The following is a 16162-nucleotide window of genomic DNA, read 5'->3' on the forward strand; positions in this document are numbered from 1 at the left end:
GCACCAGGTCTTGATCAGATATAATCTCATTTATTCTTCACTGCAACCATTTAAAAATTTCAGAAAAGTGCAACATCACTTATAATTAACAAACACTGCCAATTTACCATTTTTTCCCTTTCTTTCCTCTAAAAGAAGAGCATCCCCAATAAAGTAGAAGTCCTACCCTTTTTGTGGAGAGTAACTTCTCAAGGCTGGAGAGCTGGTGAGCAACAGGCCCCTCTGGGTGCAAAGTCTGCTTATTCCCTTACTTATTTGCTGCATTGCCTTGTGTACGTGGCGTTGATTATGTCTTGTCAGCTGTACAGCTCATCTACAGCAAACATCAACACCCACGATAGTAAACCAGACAGATTTTTTTTTACATAGTAGACTGATTTTTAGTAAATGTAAATACTGCTTACATTTTTTTGAGAGTGCCAAGACACATCTTATTCAAGAGCAAAGCAAATAAAGGAAAACGTGGTTATCAGGAGCTGAGATGAATTGAGATATAAATTTTCCAAATATTAGTATCTCTTAACCCTTGTATTGATGTTTTACAATAGCCTGTACTTTCCCATCTAGTTTGTGACCACTGAGCCCCCTTGTGAATAAAAAATGAATCTAAGACTTATATTTCACTTTCTGCAGATTCCATATTTGTCAATTTGCCTACTCATCACAAATTTTTTTTGTGATCCTTGAATCAGTACCCATGGTGCTTCTGTGGCTCTTTGTGGACATGTGCAGAGCAGCAGAAAACTTGAGTCATCTGATGTGCTTGTTCCTAGCTGAGGCTGAATAAGGTGAAGTTCTCAGCTCACCCCAAGAAGAGTGTTCTTTTTGACATCAATTGAGTAGTGTATTTTTTGTGCTTTTTGTTGATGATTTTGCTGTTTAAATTGACTCCCAAACACAGTGCTGAAGTGCCGTCTGGTGAGCTGCGCTCAGGAAGGCTGTGATGTACCTTAACAGGGAAAACACATGTGTAGGATAAGTTTCCTTTCAGCATGGGTCATAGGGCTTTTGTTGTGAGTTCAATATTAACGAATCAACTATATATATATATATATATATAATATACATATATATATATATAAAATAAGGTTTCTTTAAACAGGAACATCCATAAAACAAGGTTATGTATTATTTGGTTGATGAAAAGATGCTCTGAGACTCTTAGGAACTTAGCCGTGTATTGCCCCTAGCGGCAATGGGTTCAATATTTGCTAATCCAGTGTTAGTGGCAACTTTATAAAACATAACTACCACAAATAACTAGGGATGGCTGTATTTTATTTCATTTTTGTACAAATCAGGGAAATAATTTTTAAAACCCAGTAAAATTTGACTGTTTTTATGAGACATGGTTTTGAAACAAATGGACTGTTTTATAATCCAGTGAACATCTCCTCAGCCTTGCATTTTGTATAGTTATTAAATTAGCATGTTTTTTCTTGAGCTCCTACCGTGTGCCTGTCACTACTCTGGTACCAGGAGGACATTGGTGAACAGGTCCAGAGGTCAAGTGAATCCTTTTAATTCATCAGTATTTAAAGTCCTAACAGTAGGACTTCCCTGGCAGTCCAGTGGTTAAGTCTTCTCCTTCTCGTGTGGGGGATGCAGGTTCGACTCTTGGTTGGGGAGCTAAGATCCCACATGCTATGCAGCCAAAAAAACTGAAGCATTATTGTAACAAGTTCTTTAAAGATTTTTTAAATGGTCCACATCAAAAAAATCATGTCCTGACATTTCATCAAGGTCATTTCTGTTTAAACTTGGTAGCAAACCTCCTGATTTCTCAAAATAAGAATCAAATTCTTACACAAGTGTTTTTCTTATGAGAGATTAATTTTTCATAGCCAGTGTTTTTAAGTAAATATCTTTATCATAACCAGGGACTGATTTTATGGCAAGTTCCCTCCCCTCTAGCTGCAGAGTGGGAAGCTGGTAATGATATACAGTAATATGCACCCACCAGAAGGTCCTCGTGGCCCACTGTATTCAGACCCCTCAGTCCTCACAGGTCATATTTGGCCTAGGCTGACTCAGAGGCTGTCAGACACAAACCCCTCTGCACAGCAGGATGCCGACAAGCATTGTCCTCCAGTGAGGTCTTTACTGCATCATACAGCTCAGGTGTAAAGAGACAGGTCCACACCTGGAGCATGCCTGGGGAGCCAGCACTCTCCTTGTACAATATTCAAGACAGCTTCAGGGTCCCACTGGAAACAGGCCAAAGCTTTGGTTTTTGTCAGAAATTTATAGTTCCCCCAGTCCAGATGCAATTTATAAAATAAAATATTAACTAGCAACATGAGCGTAAGCAGTGCTGCCTAAATAGGTGGGCACCACCCAGCCAATAGGAGAAGGACATCTTCTAGGGGGAGCAGAGCCTATTTTTTAGGTGGGAAATGTTGAACCTAAACAATTCTTGTGAGAAAGGTCGTATGTTCCTTGGAGGGTAAAATGGTAGTCATTTTAGCAGCTGGAGGTTTCTGTGAACAAAATATTTTAGGTAACATCATAATAGAGAATCTTTTGTTTCAGGCTCTCTGTTTTCAAAGTTTCTTGTACCTAATTCTTTGATACTGTCCATCACTTTATGTGCTTGGAGGGAGGGTGTTTGGGTCTAGCAGGCTGTTGTCATCCCCACTTTTTCCAATAAGACCCAGGTGCTGTCCTTAGACACTCAGTCATGTCCAACTCTTTGCGACCCCATAGACTGTAGCCCACCAGACTCCTTTGTGATGGGATCCTCCAGACAAGAATACTGGAATCTCCTCCTCCAGGAGATCTTCCCAACCCAGGGATAGAACCAAGGTCTCCCACATTTCAGGCAGATTCTTTACCATCTGAGCCATCTGGTTAGCCCTAGTAAGACCCATAAATCCACACTTTTTCCAGTAAGATCCATAAAACCCAGAGATGTCCTCGTGTATAATCATGGACCCTCATGCAGTCAAAGTGGAGGCTGATAAGGACAGGCTTAAAATTTGTCTTTAAAGCCCATATTATGCAAGATGCATTTTATGCTTATTTTTAAAAATATTTTTGCATGAAAAAACTTACATTTTATCTTGAATATTTTCTAATAAGCAGACCCTAATACTCAAAGCTTAGCTGTGGTACTATTTTGCCTTTTTTTTCCTGAAGTGCATTCCAAGTAAACTACAGATGTTATGAAATTTCACCCCTAAACACCTCAATGTTCCTTTCTGAAAAAAGGCATGATAATAATATAGTTATCCCCCTCCCACCACAATTAGCATTAGGGGAACACTTGTAATTATGGTGTCATCTGAGCCTGCTTACAGCCACAGAACCATGGAGACAGGTGAACAGGCCATCCTAGGAGTGAAAGGATGAGAAAATCTACCCAAGGAAGTCATTTCCACCAATAGTGAAGGTGTGCACTGTTGTTACCCTGACTGCCACTAGGCCACCCTCATTATCAACCCGGGGCATGTCCCAGGTGCCAGGCCATACACTGTGAGCACTTCACACAGATTGGCAATGGAATCCCCACACCACTATTGGAAGTGGGTTCCAAAATGATCCTTATTTTGCTAAGGAAGAAACCTGAGGCTCAGCTGCATGATTTAAAAGCAGTGGAGTCAGTGTTTGGACCCCGGGACTCTGTCTTGAGCTGGGTCCTGTGACCCTGTCACAGACCACCTCTCCACCCCAAGAATGCAAGACTTTCTGTGACTCTACAAGTGGGTTGACTGCCTAAAATAGGGCATGGAAAATGCAGCTTGATCTTGCTATTCAAGTAAAAGGGAAATGTGAACATTGCTTTCAAAGCACAAGACCCTTAATTTTGCAGAGTTATTGTAATTTTCTTGGTTTAGGCCTCAAATGTTTTTAATAGTTATGCAGAAGGAAAAGAAGGGAATTAAGACAATAAGGTCTACAATGTCCCTGTAATTTGGGACAAGATTATGATTTATTAATTAACCAGGGCTTCCCAGGTAGTGCTAGTGGTTAAGAATCCACCTGCCAATGCAGGAGACTTAAGAGACGTGAGTTCAATCCCTGGGTTGGGAAGATCCCCTGGAGAAGGGCATGGCAACCCACTCCAATATTCTTGCCTGGAGAATTCCATTGACAGAGGAGCCTGGTGGGCTACAGTCCATAGGGTTGCAAAGAGTCAGACATGACTGAAGTGACTTAGCATACACGTGTGCAAGTAACACTGGACAGTATCTAAATGGGACATATGAAGGTTTTCTAACTGTATTGTACTGGGGGGAGTGTAATTTTTTTTTTTCCTTTTGCATTCCAGATCCACATGAAAAAAAAAAAAAGGAGATCCAGTCAGTTGAGGCAGAAGTAGTTTAGGACTGGTCTTAGAGTTCCTGGGGAGAAAGTAGAGAAAGGGTCTGCACTGTATGTCAGAAGAGGTTGGGTTCTCTAGTTATTTAGAGTGAAATTGGGTGGACCAGACTTAGGACCCTGAAGCACCCATGGGTTGCCTTAGATTTGAGATGGGTTGCCTGTCTGGAAAAAAACTGCAATCACATCTCATTCACTCACTCATTCATTATTCATTTGACAAATGTTTATGGATCAGATAATCACATCTGAATCATTTATTAATTCATTCATAAATTCATAGGTATGATGTAGTTATAGACCATCTACTATAGAGTAATCATACCTGATTATTCACTCTTTCACTTGACAAATGCACATGGATCATCTGTTAAGGAGTAATCACATCTTATTACTTATTCATTTATTTATTTATCTGCCAAATATTTGTGGGGTGGGCCATCTCTAATAGGATAGACACCAGTAGGGTAAAGAAAAGAGACACCATCTTCCAGTTTCAGCTCCAACAAGTAAAGAACTTAAAATAGGTGTTGTCACTTTTATTCTTAGACTATTACAAAGCTGGACCAATTGAGAATCAGTGATACTTTTTTTAGACTTAGGAAACAGAGGTGTTAGGACAGATTGCCACCTAGAAATTTTAGATTTGAGATGAGCAATTGGGGCACCCATCTGGATAAAACTGCAGTTACATCTCACTCACTCATTCATTATTCATTTGAGAAATGTTTATGGACCAAATGTTATGTTTGGTGCTTCCAGAAACACCAAATCCTGCTTACCTAGAGCAGAAGCTATTGGAGCCCTAAAGAGACAGAACTCTTAGATGATCATTTTGGTGAGGCCAATTGTGGACTAGGTTGAAAGAGAGAAATTTCAGTGAGTCATAGTCTCAGGAAGGTCTCCACTTTCTCTGGCTTTATCTCTAAAAACCTTGTTTTAAGGGTACCTGGGGTATGGTAAGACACACAGGCACAGAAATAACTGTCATGAAGACAGAAGTTTTTATATCCACAGATCCCTAGAAATAGGAGGTATAGCACACCATGCAGGGCTACATTAGGAAGCACCAGGGTTTGCCAGGATGCAAAGGGAGAGAAGAAAATACTTACAAGAGCCTTTGTTGTGATTTCTGTGGGAAAGAACAAGTGAGATAGAGTAAGTAAGCTTGGAATTGGCTAGTTTGAATAATTTCAGTGGACTCTAGTGCATGCAGGCTGTTCCTAGTTGCCTGGTACCTGACCCTGGGATGACTGAGGAATACTGACTTGGCATGTAAATGAGATGGGTGGGGGACTGGTTGTTTCAAATATAAAGGATACACTTGTAGGAGAGTCCAGTTGAAAAAACAAAACTGAAACTCTTACCTACAGAGGAATAAGGATAAGAATCATAGCAGACTTCTCATCAAAAACAATGCAAATGAGAAATGGTGTGGTGAAAGATATGAAAGAAAAGAGAAAAAAAGTAACAACCTAGAATATTATATCCATCAAATTTACCCTTCAAAAGTGAAGGATAAATAAAGACTTTTCAGAAACAGAAAATTTGGGGACTTCCCTGGTAGTCCAGTGGTTAAGACTTCACCTTCCAATACAGAGGGTGCAGGTGCAATTCCTGGTAGGAGAGCTGAGATCCCACATGCCTCATGGCCAAAAGAACAGAACATAAAACTGAAATACTATTGTAACAAACTCAATAAAGACTTAAAAAAAAATTCACCACTAGCTGACTGCCCCTACAGCAAATATTAAAAGAAATTCTTACTATTTAACAGTAAAAGGAAAATGATATAGGTCCAAAGCTTGGATCTATGTGAAAAAAGAAAAAAAAAGTAAGTTATTTTGTTTTTCATAATCGTAATTGATCAAAAGATAACTGTTTAAAGCAATAGAAGTAACAGCATATTGGATTATTATAGCATATGGATACACAAAATGAGTGACAGCATTGTTTTAAAGATAGGATGGAGGAATTGAGAATACCCTGTTATGAGGTCCTTGTATATGTAAAGTGGTGTAGTGTTACTTAAAGATGGAATTTAAGTTTTAAAATGTATAATGTAAGCTACAGGACAATCACTAAAATTTTTAAAGGATATGCTGAGAAGATATAAAATGCTTGATTAAAACCAGAGAAAGCTAAAACAGGAGAAAAAAAAGAAACAGCAAATAGCAGTGAGTTAAAAAAAAAGATACAAGCATTGTAGATATTAATCCAAGTAAGTCAATAATCAGTTTAAATGCAGATGGTCTAAGCATACAAATTAAAGCACAGAGATTGTCAGAATGGTTTAAAGAACAAGACACAGTTATCTACTATCTACAAGAAACCCACTTTAAGTGTAAAAACACATATAAAGTAAAAGTAAAGTGATGGAGAAAGATATTCCATGCTAACACTAATCAAAAGAATATCAGAACAGCTATATTAATTTTAGACAAAGCAGACTTCAGAAAATGGAAGATTATCAGAGATAAAGAGGCATGTTACATAATAATAAATGGATCAACTATCTAAGGAGACACAACAATCTTAAACATGTGTGCACATGTTTAAGCATCAGAATACATAAGCCAACCACAGATAGAACTGCAAGGAGATTAGGCAAATCCACTATTACAACTGAAAATTTCCATCACCTCTGTCAGAAATTGATATATGAAGTAGATAGAAAATCAGAAAGTATATATATGACCTGAGCAGCACTGTTTCATCTACTTGATACTTATAAGATATCCAATCCAACAATGAAAAAAATCAAGCAGACCTTATTTTATTGCACTTAGCTTTATTGTACTTCATGGGTATTGATGCTTTTTAAAAATTGAAGGTTTGTTGCAACACTATGTCAAGTGATTCTGTCAGTGCAGTGTTTGCAACAGCACTTGCTCACTTCATGTTTCTGCATCACATTTTGGTAATTCTCACAATATTTCAAACTTTTTCATTACTATATTTGATATGGTGATCTATGATCAGTAATCTTTGGTGTTACTATTGCAAAAACTTTGTGACTCACTGAAGGGTCAGTTGATGGTTAATATTTTTTAGTAATGAAGTATTTTAAATTAAGATATTTATATTGTTTTTAAAACAATGCTACTTCTCACCAGTATAGTACAAACATAACACTTATTAATATATGCATGCACTTCTTGAGAAACAAAAAAATTCATGTGACTAGTTTTATTGATATTTGCTTGTGTGCCAGTACCCATTCTTCTCAAGCTCACATGGAACATTCACCAAGACAGAACAAATTCTTGAAAACCATGTGAACAAATTTAAGTGAAAAACAAATGCAAATTATGTTCTCAGAACACAATGGAATTAAACCAAAAATTAGCAACAGAAAGTTATAAAATCCCCAAATGTTTGGAAATTGAACAACTAACTTTGAAATACAATGTGGGTTCAGAAAGAAGTCTGAAGATAGATTTTAAAATATTTTGAACTGAATAAAAATGAAAATACAACTTACCAAAATTCATGGGGTGCATCAAAAGCAATGCACACGTTATAGCATTAAGTGCATACGTTAGATAAAAAGAAAATATAAAATCAGCAACCTGTTTTTTAACATGAGAAAACTACAGGAAAAAAGAGCACATTTCTCTAAAACAAGAAGAAGAAAATAAATAATTAAAATTGAAATAGAAATAACTGACATTGAAAACAGGAAGACAATAGAGAAAGCTGACAAAATTCAAAAGGGGTTCTTTGAAAAAGATCAATAAACTTAAAAAACTTTTAGTTAAGGTAAACAGCAAAAAAGAGAGAATACACAAATTAGCAATATCAGAAATAAAAGAGAGGTTAGTGCCACTGATTCAGTGGACAAGTGGACAATAATGAAATATTGTAACTCAATTCTGTTCTCACTAATGTGGTAAATTAAGTGAAGTAGTCTGTCTTGAAAGACACAAACTGTTGAAACTTGTAGAAAGAAAACTAGCTTGAATATCCATGTCTTTTCAATTTAAATCAATAATTTGTAACCTCCCTCCCAAAAAAGCACCCAGAAAAGAAGGTTTCATTGGTGAATTACTTAAGGAAGAGATTATATCGATTTTCAACAATTTTCTCTTCCAGAAAACAGGAATGGAGGCGTCAGTAGAAACTCTCATGTGGATTAATACAGATACAGATGGATATATACAGAAATACCTTAGACATGTATTACATATACAGGTTAAGTAGACACATGTATTTCTTTGCTCTGTCATGTGACAAGGTCTAGAAATAATGACATCGTGGTAGCAGCAAGCTTGCCTAGTGCCCAGATCTTGGTTTCTAATACCCTCTCAAGAAAACGGAATCCAAACCATAGATTCTGGGATAGGAACAGGAAACATACAAGATAAGCTTGGAGTATCTTGTCATGCCAAAGGTAAAAAAAAAAAAAAAAAAAAAAGGTGCTCAAAAAGCCCCACAGTGATGGAGGTGTGTCAGAGAGACACAGAAGCCAGCCGTAAGTGCTCCCATAACCAGGCTGGAGTAATTTAAACCACAAAATAAAGTAGTATTAGATTACCACCTAATGGATAAAAAATGAATAACAAGGAATCCATACTTACCTAAATAAATTATTAAATAAATGAATAAATGGAGAGAATAGACAAATCTACTCTGCAGGAGAATTTCAAACAATTGATATAGATACTCTCCCCTCAAGGAGGTATCTCAGCTGTCCTTAAGTGCAGGTCATGCAGAAATTCTTCCTTCCAAGGAGGGTGATATGGAAAGGGGATGGGGTGGGAGAGCAGCGTTATGGTGGAGAAACCTGAGAACAACCACCTCTGCCAAGGATCAAAGATTAACATCAGTGGTGACAAGCCATGTTGATAGGACACACCTTACCTCTGTGTTCTTCCTCCCCGAAACACATAACCCCCAGTGTAACCATGAGAAAAACATCAGACAAACCTCAGTTGAAGCACATTCTGCAAACCACTTGACCAGTACTTCTCAAAACTGTCAAGATTATCAAAAACAAGGGAAGTCTGAGAACATGTTGTAGCCAAACAATTGCCTAAGGAGGTATAACAACTAAGTATAATATGATATGTTGGCTGGGTTCCTAGAACAGAAAAAAAAAAAAAAAAAAAAGACATTAGGTAAAGACTAAGGAAACCCAAAGAAAATAATAAAGTATAATATAATAATTTGTCACTGTTGGTTCACTAATTATGAGAAATGTACCATAATCATGTAAGATGTTAATAATAAAGGAAGCTGGATGTAGGGATATAGGAAAGCTCCCTGTACAATCTTTGCAACTTTTCTGTAAATCTAAATAATATCATAAAATTAAAAGTTCATTTAAAAAGTAAAAGAGAGAGAGGGATAAATAGGTATCTCAGCCTGCATTTTTCAAGATAGGAATTCATCAAATAATCACGCACATCTAAGTAAAGGTAAATTAAAATTAAGTCAGAACTGTGGTCAGGATTACAACAGAAGGGCACTTGGTACCTTGAGGGGAGGTGGATGGTCTGAGTGCATCTGGGATGCTGTACAGAGAAAGCCCAGGATAGTGAGATCTGAGGGTAACTGATGTGGATGCTAAGAAATTGGTGTTCATCCTGAGATCAGAGAGCAGTGATGAATCTTTAGCAGAGAAGTGGTATGATTAGGTTTTGTTTGAAGAGTGGACGTGTTTAGAAGGTTAGAAGATAAGATGCATGAGATTGGTGATGCATTATTTGCAGGAATGAGGAGGAGAGAGAACTGTCTGAGAGGGCTTAGCCTTTTTGTCCTCAGCAGTTATATGGATGGAGTTCTTAAACCAAAATTCTTGCAAGTTCCTGGTGATGCTGGTGTTGCAAAGCCCTGATCTTGCATTTGGATGTGCTGATAGAAGCGTGTTTTCACACTCAGCTGAGGTCCTAAAGGCAGTAGCTAAGAGAAGGGCTGGCTTCCCACACTGGCTCTCCCACTAATAGCTGTGCGTTTTTTGAGAAGTAACTGACTTTTCAGAGCCCAATACCCGGATATGTGAGTTATGGATTACAGAGCCACTACCTTTAGGGATATTGTGCAGGTCAGCCAATGCCCTGCAAGGGAGCTGCTTCTGGTTGCCATCCTTGTCATCATCCATCTCACAGTCATCAGATGTCAGCACGAAGCCTGTTTGTGCCTTGGGTTTATCACTCGTAAAATGGTAATGCTTTTTTTGCATTGAGCTATCATTTTTGCTAGCTTTAGGTACAGGTTGGCTACTGTTACTTTTCTGAACACATCCTTGCGAGTGTCCTGGCCTCACCCAAGTAAACCACCCACCGAACTCCTTCCAGCTTCAAGTATCTGGAGAGGGTGTTTCTCCATCTTGCCTTTCCAAGGACATTCCCTCACCTGTTTCTGGGTGAAGCCTGGCTAGGCTCCTCCCAGCTGTTTTTCCAGGTGAAAGGAAGGGCACAGCCTGGAGTGAGACATTCAAATTTGTGCTTCCTGCAGAGCATGTGGATGTTTAGTAGATCCTCGGAAAGCACCTCCTGTCTCCACTTGAAGGACCTCATAAAAGGCCCTTTCTGATGTTGTGTCTCCTGCTGGTACTATGGGTGGCTGTCTGCCAGGAGGTCTGAGAGCAGAGTCAGAGATGGCTGACACAGGTACTCTGACCCTGAACTCTGGCCTTCCTGCCATAAAGACCATATCTGCTCACCTCTCCAGTCTCCAGACAGGAATTAGCATCCTAAGATCACTGATAAGTCCTTTCCTAGGATTTCTCTCTTATTTGATCCAGAGTTCAGGTGGAATTTGATATTTATAATGTCCTAGGGCTGTTTAACGGAGAAGGCAATGGCACCCCACTCCAGTACTCTTGCCTGGAAAATCCCATGGATGGAGGAGCCTGGTGGGCTGCAGTCCATGGGGTCCCTAAGAGTCAGACATGACTGAGCAACTTCACTTTCACTTTTCACTTTCATGCACTGGAGAAGGAAAGGCAACCCACTCCAGTGTTCTTGCCTAGAGAATCCCAGGGACGGGGAAGCCTGGTGGGCTGCCGTCTATGGGGTCGCACAGAGTCGGACACAACTGAAGCGACTTAGCAGCAGCAGCAGCAGCAGCAGGGCTGTTTAAGGGATTTCCCGGGTGGCGCTACTGGTAAAGAACCTGCCTGCCAATGCGAGAGACCTAAGAATTGCAGGTTCAATTCCTGGGTTGGTAAGATCCCCTGGAGGAGAGCATGGCAACCCACTGCAGCATTCTTGCCTGGAGAATCACATGGACAGAGGAGTGTGGCGGGCTACAGTCCATAGGGTCTCAAAAAGTCGGACCTGACTAAAGTGACTTATCACATATGCATGCACGCAAGGGCTATTTAAAGTATAAAATAACCAAGATGACTTTGGTGTACCCCACCTAGCACTTCTGGGCGTCCCTGGTGGCTCAGACGGTGAAGAATCTTCCTGCAATGCGGGAGGCCCAGGTTTAATCCCTGAGTCAGGAAGATCCCCTGGATAAGGGACTGGCTATCCACTCTATGGGCTTCCCTGGTCGCTCAGCATAAAGAGTCTGCCTGCAATGCAGGAGACCCGGCTTCAGTCCCTGGGTCTGGAGGATCCCCTGGAGGAGGGCATGGCAACCCACTCTAGTCCCTGGGTCTGGAGGATCCCCTGGAAGAGGGCATGGCAACCCACTCTAGTACCCTTGCCTGGAGAATCCAACGGACAGAAGAGCCTGGCAGGCTGCCTCCATAGGGTCACACAGAGTTGGACACGACTGAAGTGAGTAAGCAGCAGCATCAGCAGCATCTACTCCTGTGTTCTTGCCTGGAGAATCCCCACGGACAGATGAGCCTGGTGGGCTGCAGCCCTTGGGGTCACAAAGAGTCAGACACACACCTAGCACTTCAGGACACAGTTCCTTCAGTAAGAACTCTTGGGAGGGTGAATTTCCGTCAAGCAGGCTCAGCCATTGGCACGCTGTGTGTTCTGGTGGGTTCCATGTCCCTGGGGTGTCGATTTGTATGTGCAAGTGAACGAGGCCCGTTGTGTGGGGATCTGCACTTCTGCTTTCTGGCTGGTTCGCTGAGATGGGAGGAGAAGGCCCACTTCCCTAATTGCAGACACAGCGCAGACAGGAAGTACTCCAGTTGGTAAGGCTTGTCTTCTGCTTTCTCTCCATATCTCCTATTCTCCCTTTAAACACTTCTCTCTGTCTTGGGCTTTTTTTGCTTCCCACACTCCATGCTGTCCTGGGCTTCTAACTGCAGACCTGCACTTGAATCCAGGAAAGGAAGGTAGGTCAGATGTGTGGGAATCAAGGAAATCCAGAACGGTGACCTTGGAGCTCTCCCCTCTGTGACTGCCCGCAGGAAGGGTAGTGCACTTGTGTTTCAGGGAGTGCACTTGTGTGTTCTCTGCCCTGTGAAGGCAGTTTTTTCCCACTGAACACATACCCAGAAGAGCGGGACTCAGGTCTTTGCCATCCTACTTCTTGCCTATGGTTGCTGTGTAGTCAGACCATCTCTCTCTCTTTCATAGAACCCTTTGCCAGCTATGGAAGCACTGGATATATTTATGTCACAGGTTTATGAAATCTAAGGATACCATCATAAGCTTCTATAGTATTTTGCCATCATGAATCACCCATAATTCTTCTTTCACCGACCAGAAAAAAGTGATGGCAATTTTTCATATATGCCTAGTAAAACTTTTAGTAGTTGTAATCCTTTCATTTGTGTGTGTATGTGTGTATGCTCAGTTGTGCCTGAATCTTTGCCACCCTATGGACTGTAGCCCTCCAGGCTCTTCTGTCCATGGGATTTTCCAAGCAAGAATACTGGAGTGGGTTGCCATTTCCTCCTCCAGGGGATCTTCCTGACCCAGGGATTGAACCTGTGTCTCTTGAGTCTCCTGCATTGAAGTGAATTCTTTACCACTGTGCCTCTTGATTTAAATGTGTCATTTAAATAACATGGTGTGGTTTCTCCAGCAGCTGCAGGATCCCTGTGAATATCGTGTGAATGAGGCAGGGGTACAGGAAAGTAAAATAGTGCTCAGAAGCTAAAATCTTTTTCCAGGCACCACCAGAAGGGACAGGAGAGGCCAAGTCACTGTGACCATGGCTTTGCCAACAGGTCCAGACGTTCTCTGAGTGGGAAGGGGTCTTGGAGGGTCATCTGGATCAGGACCAGGGAAAACTCAGTAATTTTGCTGCCTGTTCAAATTCCCTATGTGATATGCCCAAAGGAAGAGAAGGGCAGTGAGGGATATCAGCCACCAACAATGTGAATTCTCTCATCTGTGACTTTATCTGTTGTTTTTAAATTTCCCCAGAGCAGAGTGGAAGACAAGGTGGTTTTCAGGACACAATGGTTGAGTGAAGTTCATGGTGGGGGGTGCAGGTGGGGAGATGTCCTAGGAACCTCTCTGGGTTGACCCAGGCTTCAGCCCACAGTCAACAACCCCAAGAGAGCATGAGGGGGCATCACTAGCGACCACTTGGATGTGTTCCTGTGCCCACTGATTCTTCACTGAATCTAGCTCACTTTTAATAACTGAGTCCTTGTGCATAAATCCAGCTTCATGACGAGCATGCCTCTGACCCGGTGCCCTGGCAGAGGAGTTTCTGAATAACCTTCCCTCCCTAAGGGAGTTGGAGCTGGATTTTCCTGCCTTGAGGTCAGCAGGCACCATGTAGGGGACTTTAATCTTCTTCCCTGGTTCCCTTCCCTGCTGTGGCAGCAGACAGCCCAGTTTCACCCCATCTCCAGACTCCCTTCTTCCCTACATCCTGGAGGGAGACAGCTCAATTCCCTTTTCTCTCTACCAGCCCCACTTGGGAAATGAGATATTGGATTATGGCAGAGGTTCGCAAAAAAGTGCTTGAAAATTGCCAGGAAGTTATTTAAAATCCAGACTTGCCTTCTGTATGCTGTATCTCTGGGCCCAAGCTGGGTCAGGAGCCCCATTTCAAGCTCTGAGCCTCAAGCGCACAGCGTGGTGAATTTCCGCCAAGTTACATCTGCAGTGGCTCTGGCCAGTCACACTGGGAGGTGAGGAGAAATGTAGACAGTAGAGAATCACAGTCCTGGGGATGGAAGCAGGGCCCCCGGAGAAGATCCTACCACCCATGAGCCACTTCTGCTTACTCATTGTTTGGAGGCAGAGAAGTCCCCTTCCTATTCCATGGGGTCCTCGACAAAATGAATTGCACATAGAAGATGCCCAACAAACATCCTGAATGAATAAATGATTCATATTTTGAAATTAAATTCATGATGGTTGGCTGGTTGCTTATTTGTAACCAAATATTTTGAGAGTTTATGTTAAGTGTTAATGTTTCTGTAGGCATTGTATCTGTGATTTATGCCAATTATGTTGAGGGAGTATTGGGTGGATATAGTAAAGAAGTTCTTGAACATCTTTGTGGAGCCTGAAAATCCAGATGTTGGCTGAGATACATCAGTATTTCCTTGATGCATTCCTTCAGGGTTTTGAAGGCAAGGCCAAATAACTTGGTTTTGAAGGTTTGGATAACATTTTCAAGTATTGGAACATCTCATCTCTTCTAAATATCAGTGTAACATCATGTTTTCTCCAGCCTCAGACTTACTTTCTGTTTCTTAAATGCGTGTCTCTGTATCTAAGAATCTTTGTGCTTTACCACAAATGCAGAACAGGGGCCACTCCGCAGAAGTTGTGAAGTATGCCGCTGCCTCGGGAGTCCCGGTCTGAGGCAGTGCGGCCAGCCCAGCAGGCCTCAGAGGGCCTGGGGACAGCCCTTCAGGGTGGTCTCCCAGAAGGCCAGCTGGTATCACTCAGGAAACTGGACGGACCTGGGGCCAACTCAGGCTGGGGACTTGGGTTCTGTTTCTCCGTGTTGCGGCCGCAGGTCTGTTCACCTGTTTTTTTTAATTGCAGCCAAACCCTATTGCGGAGGGCAGCGCCCAGGGCCCTTTGCAGACGGATGGAGGGCAGTCACCTGCTGGTGTTGTTTGGGATGGTCCCCCTGCGTCTCCCTGCGCCTGGTCATTTCTCATAACTCATCAGCCAGAACCTGACTGGCCCAGGAAGAACTCTTCTCCTGCCCCGGGCCAAACTCTGTCCTCTTACATATGAAAATGAATCAAAACTACAGATGCGGTTTTGCCTTTTACCCGAGTCCAAGTACTTAATTTTCTCAGCTTGAAACTGCAGAGGGAATTCCCAGGCAAATTTTATCAGGGTTGCTTTGCATTGAGGTGCCTGTGTGGCTTTGAGCAAGATATCTTTTTCTATCTTCCTGGTTTTGTTCCCCTAAGTGGTAGGGCTAGGACAGAAATTCTCCCCAGATGGTGTTCCCCCCAGAGTACCATCTACTTTTGCCGCTGTCACCTCCGTCATAAGGGGAAACTGATCCTATGATGAGAAATCAGCCACCTTTAACGTGCGAAGTGCTGTTGAAACGTTCTCCACAGGAAGTAGAAGGGGCTGAATGCTTAGTCAGGGGCAGCACCTGCAGTGGCCATGGTTTGATGGGTCTTAAGAAAAGCCTTGAAGTGCAGGTCAGGGCTGGTGATAACCAGGGCAGATGGGGTTTCTAAAAAAGAACTTGAAAAAGAATAGACACATGTATTTGTATAACTGAATTACTTTACTGCACACCTAAAACTAATATAATATTGTTCATCAACAATACTAAAATATACAATAAAAATTTTTTTAAATATGAGGGAGAAAAAGAAAAAAAAATACAAATAAGCAAATGATCATTTTGTAGCTGAAATTTTTAGCATTAAAATATTGGGATTTTTATGGAATCTATGATTAAGATAGACATTATGATCAATAAAAATATTCCTCACTCTAAAAAATGAAATTAAATTTTTTAAAAAATTACAAAGACATAG

General features: G+C 41.4%; 1 protein-coding gene and 1 long non-coding RNA gene across 5 annotated transcripts in view; one reads left to right on the top strand and one right to left on the bottom strand.

Moving 5' to 3' along the window:
• The window catches only part of SYK (spleen associated tyrosine kinase), a 105116-nt gene that overhangs the window by 19442 nt on the left and 69512 nt on the right, over positions 1-16162 (top strand). The window lies entirely within an intron of this gene.
• Positions 854-9401, bottom strand: LOC133071419 (uncharacterized). The gene is made up of 4 exons (XR_009696419.1): positions 8901-9401; positions 5433-5452; positions 4646-4687; positions 854-949 (listed from the first exon to the last, which is right to left on the bottom strand). It is a non-coding gene; the product is annotated as an uncharacterized LOC133071419 (long non-coding RNA).

The sequence above is a fragment of the Dama dama genome, chromosome 16 (genome assembly GCF_033118175.1).
Source record: "Dama dama isolate Ldn47 chromosome 16, ASM3311817v1, whole genome shotgun sequence".
Taxonomy (NCBI): domain Eukaryota; kingdom Metazoa; phylum Chordata; class Mammalia; order Artiodactyla; family Cervidae; genus Dama; species Dama dama.